The sequence below is a fragment of the Apteryx mantelli genome, unplaced genomic scaffold (genome assembly GCF_036417845.1).
Source record: "Apteryx mantelli isolate bAptMan1 unplaced genomic scaffold, bAptMan1.hap1 HAP1_SCAFFOLD_34, whole genome shotgun sequence".
Taxonomy (NCBI): domain Eukaryota; kingdom Metazoa; phylum Chordata; class Aves; order Apterygiformes; family Apterygidae; genus Apteryx; species Apteryx mantelli.
In genome coordinates this window covers 1,043,705-1,050,529 of record NW_027118693.1, presented here as the reverse complement: position 1 = coordinate 1,050,529, position 6,825 = coordinate 1,043,705, and the positions used below count along the sequence as shown (strand labels likewise).

The following is a 6,825-nucleotide window of genomic DNA, read 5'->3' as shown; positions in this document are numbered from 1 at the left end:
AGAGAAGCAGCTAGACCTAGTGATCCAGTTGTTCATTTTGGTCATCACCTGTGAGGTCAGCATCCGAGCGTAAGAGGAATCTAGGAGCTGTATCAAAAAAGTAATAGGTTTGAAGCAGAGAGAGGCAAATCAAGTGCTGTTGTACTTCCGTGTAGCTAAAGACTGAGAGACTTGTCGGTTAAGCGTGTGTATACAAGGGTTTGAGAAAGGATACTGAACAGTAACAATAATACTGAAGCAGAATAAAAATCAGGTTTCATGGAAGATGGTGTAGGTAAGTATTAGGTGATGTGCCTCCCTGTCTATTAACCTAGCCCTAATTGCTGTATGTCATGTTTCCAAACTGTTTACCCTGCAATGTATGATGCAAAGTGCTGTATTAAGACCTTTCCTTTAAGAAAAAGAAAAAAAAAAGAAAAGAACACGGTAAAGAGAAAAAGAACATGCATAAATCTAAGTAGTGTTTCACTGCAAGTAAAATGCAAGTTTATCTCTTTCTAACGGAGGTGGAACCAATGATAGGAAATGCTGACAAAGAGAAAAGCTGGACAAGCAGTTTTTTTGTGATTAATACTGAAGGGATGGGATGAAACAAGGAAGCCAAAATGCAGTTTAGCGGACCCTTGATATCACCAGAAACTGCTACAGAAGGAGGTGTTCTGGCATGGGTAACTAAGGTAACTCTTGATAATGGCTGTTAGTTATTTCGGCCTCCCAGAGGCAGCACTGAGGACCAAGTAACCCGTTCCGTTTTGTTATCATACGTGCATATATAGAAAGGGAAAGATATAATATTTAATTTTTAGATTAATTGCCATGGCTGAAGTTGAAGAGATCAGAAAAATGTAAGCAAGCTGAAGTAATGAAATCAAATGGAACCAACTGAGAGCTGGAACCAACTCCATCGCCCAAAAAGGGAAAGCCCGTTCCTCCTGGCGAGGAAGGATCGCCATTAATAGCGGTCGAAATAATAGATCACCAGCATACAATGGAAGGTCTGTACGCATTACAAAAAGTATGCTACGTACATATCTTTCTGCGCATGTGACTTTATGCATCTATGATGCATCATACTTTAAGAGCTACAAGACAGCAAACTATTACCTTAGGGGAATGATGGTCAAGTGGCCAGAGTTACTGAAGAGACAGAGAGACAGAAGCGTCCAAATTGTAAAGTTAAGAGAGCGCTTTCAGGAAGGCTCAGTTAGCGCAGCCCCAGGTTAATTACCTGGCAATGGTACTTGGGGAAATGGGAAGACAGTAGATGGAAGAAAGGTTAAAGCCTTGTGGATTTAAGGCTCCTTCTCATCAGTTCCAACTTAGAGCAGTTTTAGGAGGATTTAATTTCCTCCTGTAGCGTTAACATAGCTTTGCTGGTATCAGCAGACTGTGGTGGAAATTACTGGAAAGGAGTCAGGAACAGAACAAGGAACGTGAGGCTGCTTTCACTGAACTGGAAGAAGTGGCTGTAAAATCTGCTGCCCTCAAATTCCCAGGACAAGGCAAGCCTTTTTCAGTAATGCTTTCCACATCTGCTGAGTCCATGGGAGCAGCACCGTTAGAAAACAGCGGTAAGGGAAAGTGGGTGCCAGTAGCATCATCCTTACATCCCCTTTGGGGTCAGAACAAAAATTCTCCGGCTGCGAGAAAGACTGTTTAGCAGCAGTCTGGGCTGTAACTGTCTTTGAGACTTTCACCTTTGAGAGGACAGAGGCAATCCAATCTGCTCAATTCCCTCTGAAGTAGCTAATGTCAGGGAAGCAAATAGACAGCAGAATATCATCTATCCAAGTGGCAACAGCGGGCACTAATCTTAATGAGCGGGGCGGGGTGGGGTGAGGGGGTTTACTGCGCAAGTGTTACAAAAAGTGGATCTTCTTGTGTGTGTCTGAATTGACAGAGCACGGTTGTGCCAAAAATGTGGACACAGGAGGCTTCTGAAAGATTACTCTCTAGCGGCTACTTAGTCTAACTTCCCTTTCACAGCAAGCCCGACTGTCGTCATAGCTCCCAAAAGAGGGGTTGGGGGAAGCGGTATTTGTGGCTTGCGTATTCTCATTTACCTTGCTTGTGTGTGTATTAGATCCGCTTTTGTGCTTATAAACAGCTTTGGATTCTTATGATTCTCTGCAGAGCTTTGAATGTGGTTTTTTTTGTTTTTTTGCTTTGCTTTATACTTTTGTAGGGCGATGGATTTTACTATGCCTCCATCAACAAGCACTGGCTGACAAAGTTGTTATGTCCCAGCAGAGACTCTTAGGCAAGACGGAGGAGTTCAGCTACGCAGCCTGCCAGAAGAATGTCGCCTGGGAGGGGTTGCTAGCTTTGAGCTATAGGCGCTGGTGCATATGGCTCATTCTGTCAGACTTGAAGAGGTTTTCTTTGGCTGCAGAAATTTTAACTTGGCTTTATACCCTATAGTGGTAATATTTTTGTATTTATAAATTGTGTTAATTCTAGGTGTTCAGAACATCGGGGAACGACTGTATGCCACCATGAAGAACTACAGGCTACCGCCCTCAGCCCTTTGTAAGTTATCACATGTCAAGAGCAGCCAGGAGACTCCAAATGCCGATGGAAAGGTTCTCTGCCTGGTCCTGACGAGGAGCCTTTGGCCATAGGAGGGTTGGCCGCGTCCTTACTGGACTTGTGAGTAATAAGCCACAATTCACGGACCAGCAAAGGAGGAGGGGAATAGCAACTGGTAGCCCTGTCGCGGTCCGCGGGAGTGACGGGAATGAATCATACGCATTCACAGAATGCAGGTTCAATTCCATCTTTATTCAGCAATTTGCCCATTTTATAAGTACAAGTATTTGGCGCTCTGGCCCTTGATTTGTGGTTCATACAGATTATGTCACAGGTAGCCAATCATTGCACTGATCACGCACGCAGCGGTCATGCCTTGTACCTTGCTGCTTGTTTAGCAAAGCTGTCTAGCCCTTAACCTTGGTTCCCACTGGCTTCTGCTAGCTTATCTGTACTTTCTCAGGATGTATCATTCCCAGCTGCACCAGTGTCCTTGGTAAAACTACTTCAAAGCACATAGCAGCGGCTACAGCCTGAGGCCTAAGGCTTCAGCAAATTTAGCTACTCATGCTAAGCAAGTTATGCTAAGCAACTAATCCTAAACAGTGTAGTTCCAACAATCTATATTTCATATAGATTGTTGTTCTGAAGTACCGCAAGGGCCCCAACATAGCCCAATCGCTACGGCATTGCTGTTGCTAGCAAGGCCACAAGGTGGCTGCTTAATGTCATAACAGCAACTTGGGACCCCAGAATAAAAACCGCTACAGTGCTTAGAGGAGGATCTGTGTTTGCCCAGGTTAGGGAACCATCATTAAAGCTTTGGGGGGGGGGGAAGAGCTCCAAAACGAGACTCTTCCAGTGACCTTGGTGGTTTGATTCATTTGCAGGCTGACGTTCTGAGGGCTCGCAACTTGAAGAGGAGCAGCTCAGCCCATTTTGTTGATTTTGGTGATACTGTTTTAAGGAAGCGTGTAAGTACAGAAGGGGTCTGGAAGGATTTTCAAACAAGACGGGAAAGAGCAAGGAAGATTGGAGAGTGGAAAAACTAGGTGCCATGGGTACTGAAGTTGTTAAGGGCTGATAGAATTTGGGGTTAAGCCTCTGAAAGGTGCTAAGGCACAAGGAGTAGTAAAATACCGTGACTGAACACAAAGTTCCTCCCCAGTCTGTGCCTGTGCGTGCACCCTCGCTCTTGCAGACGCAGACACCCTGGAGCTGTAGGGAAACAGGCCAGCAGACCCACAAGTGGGCTTTGGGCACAGTGGTGTGCAGAGAGCTCTGCGTGTTTGGCAGGTGAACGGGGATGGAGAGTGGCAAGGGCTGTTCCAGGCTGTCTGGATCCATCCAGTTCTGCTCCCTGTCCCTCTGTCCAGCTCTCCATCCTTCTCTTTCTTTCCCCATGGCTCAGTCCGGTGCCCCATCCCTTTGTTTAGCTACTCTTTTCTCTGCCCAGCTGCCCATCCCTCTTGTACGCTTTCCATCCCTCTCTCAATACCTACATCCCTCTGACTGGCTCCCTGTTGCTCTGTCCAGCTCCTCTTCCTCTCCCTATCCCACTACCTGCTCGCTGTCCTTCTGTCCGTCTCCCCATCCTTCTGCCGCTCTCATCTGTCTCTCTGTACCTCTCTTTGCCTCTCCAGCCCTCTGTCCTCCTCTCCAGCCTTCTCTTTCTATTTCCATCCCTTTGTTCAGCTCCCCATCCATCTATTGGCCTCCCTATCCCTCTTTTCTGCTGTTCTATCCCATCTCTCTGTCTGACTTTCCCTCCCTCTTTTTCTCTCCCCACCCTTCTGGCTGGTTCTTCATCCTTCTCTTTCTCTTCCCATCGCTCTGACCGGCCCCTGTCCCTCTCTTCCAGTCCCCATTCCTCTCTCTGGTTCTCCCCCCTTCTCTTTTGCTGCCTGTCCCTCTGTCTGCCTCCGCTTCCCTCCTTTCCTCTCTTTATTCTTCTGTCCACCTCTGTATCTCTGTTTTTCCCTCTTCTGCTCCCCAGTCCTTTGTGCAGCCCTCCATCCATCTGTCTGGCCCTCTATCCCTCTCTGTCTATTCCTTTGTGCAGCACCCTTAACCCTGGGGCCAGGTCTCTAGTCTTCTCTTTCTTTCTCCATCCATCTGCCAAGCTCTTTATCCCTCTTTTCTTCTGTTCTGCTCTCTGTCCCTGTGCCCAGCTGAAGGTCTGTCATTCCTTTGTGTTTTGTCTGGTGTGGCAGGTGCCAAGAGGCAGTTGGCACTCAGCAGAGATGATCAGCAACACCCAGAGGGTCCCATCAATCTGCCTGGTTCGGGTCTTGTGAGACACCTCTGCAGGGACTTTGCGTGCTCGGCAGGCAAGTGGGTTGGAGTGTGGCGAGAGCTTTTCCGGGCTGACTGGGTCCGTCCGGTTCCACTCCCTGTCCCTCTGTCCAGCTCGCCATCCTTCTCTTTCTTTCCCTGTCACTCTGTCCGGTGCCAGCAGCGACCAGTGGGTCCCATCAGTCTGCCTGGTTCCAGTCATGTCAGACACCTCTTCAGGGACTCTGCGTGTGGAGGGCTGTGGCTGTGCAGTGGGGGAGCAGTAATGGGCCAAAGATGCAGTGGGGGATGTAGCAGGCAGTGAAGAGGCTCCTGGGAAAGGAAGGTGTCACGGAGGCAGAGAGCAGCAGAGGCTCTGAGTACTCGGATGTTAGGACAGGTGCTCGTGGTAGGGCGGTCTGGAGCTGCTGCTGTTGTTGTCTGTCCTACTCGTCAGCGCAGTCTGCAGTTATTGCGTTTTGTCCGCCTGTGCGCAGACGGGGCTGCTGTGTGGTGCAGCTTGAGTCACGATCGTGATGCTGGCATTGAGCCCAGTTTTCTGTCAGGTCTGCCTTTATGCAAACTGGTGTCTTCCCTACATCAGCCTTGCTCTGCTCCTCTTCCAGGAGCCTGCGCTCAACTCTGCTTTCTGGCACACTGTCGTGTCATAGGGCTTTCCAGTAGGGTCTGTCTGACTTGGGCCGCTTGTGTTGTCCGCTAGGCAGCCTGAGCGAGTGAAGCAAAATACTCCTCCTGGCACTGTCCCAGCCAGAGTCAGTTTCCCATCAGCTCAGTCTCTCCAGAGTTTGGAGTTTCTGGAGGCCTTAGTTTTTATCCTGCCTTGGCTGGACAGCGCTTTCTGAGAGTGTCTGTCCGTGGCAGTTTCCCTGAGGAGTATCATCTACCAAAGGCTGGAGGTGGCCAGGTGACTGACCGAGCCTGACTGTACGTGAGGGTTGCTGTGACATCCCTGCGATGAAATGGAGCCAGAGAGGGTGAGTGAAGCAGCACAGAGGGTCAGTCATAATTGCGGAAGCAATTATGGGCCTTGGACTAGGGAGTAGTTTTAGGAGGGCTGTGCAGTTGCTTGGCCTCTCAGTAACCATTCTGGCCGCTTTGCAGGTGGCTGAAGCATAGTCCAGCAGTCAAAGGAGCATTGTCACAGCTGGGAGCTCTGTGGAGATCTGCGGCTGGCCATGGAGGATGAACTCTGACTTGCAGCGTTGACACAGCTAAATCCTGGGACTGCACTGTATGTGAGCAGGGCTGGGAGGTGGAAGCTGGTTTTGCCCTAGGTGGTTACTGGTGTCATTGGCTGTGGATGTTTGCCCATAGAGCTGAGAAGACCAAAAATGTAATTGTCTGTAACACAGATGAATTAGTGCTTGCAGTGTTTCAGGTAGGTTCAGTGGAAGTGCAGCTTAGTGCAGTCCAGTGGCATGATTCTTGCACATGCTCACATTTGAACGGTGGCTAAAACCAAGCCTATAAACAGCAACTGTCACGTGATTTTGGTGCGTGTCTTCCTGTTCTGCTGCCATTCTAAATGAAGGGGAAACTTCTTAAACTGTGGGCAAAACCCCATGGCTACTCTGTACTGTTCTCATGCTCATGGGTGCTTTGGTGTTTCTTGCTTAAAGCTGAGGGTTTGAAGTTTTTCACTTAAGGTTTATTGTTTAGTTTGTTGTTGAGGGTCTGTCACTCAGGGGTTATGGTGTATTACTTCATTTTGTGGGGCTCAGTCTTTATCAGTCAGAGTTTACAGTTTGCTCATTTAGCAGTCAGGGCGCAGAATTTAAAATCCAACCTCATCTCTAAATTTTAAAGCTTTGGCAACCATTTGGATTCCAAGATTTGCAGTTTGTCACTTAGGGTGCAGGGTTTACAGCTTACTGATCAACGAAAAGGGCTAAATCCTTGGATAATAAACTGGAAGCCCTGAAGCCTAAGCAGCAGGCTGCAAACCCTCCTTTGAGGTTTGTAACCTTCCCCTGTACCCAGCATTCAGCTCTGCGCGCTGAC

At 48.4% G+C, this 6,825-nt stretch overlaps 1 long non-coding RNA gene across 2 annotated transcripts; it reads left to right on the top strand.

Moving 5' to 3' along the window:
* Window positions 1-2,396: 2,396 nt before the first annotated feature.
* Window positions 2,397-6,583, top strand: LOC136996372 (uncharacterized). Of its 2 annotated transcripts, XR_010887556.1 has the most exons (5): window positions 2,397-2,649; window positions 3,420-3,503; window positions 4,743-4,859; window positions 5,686-5,798; window positions 5,926-6,583. It is a non-coding gene; the product is annotated as an uncharacterized lncRNA (long non-coding RNA). The 2 variants fall into 2 exon arrangements; XR_010887555.1 differs by having other exon boundaries at window positions 5,686-6,583.
* The last annotated feature ends 242 nt before the right edge of the window (window positions 6,584-6,825 follow it).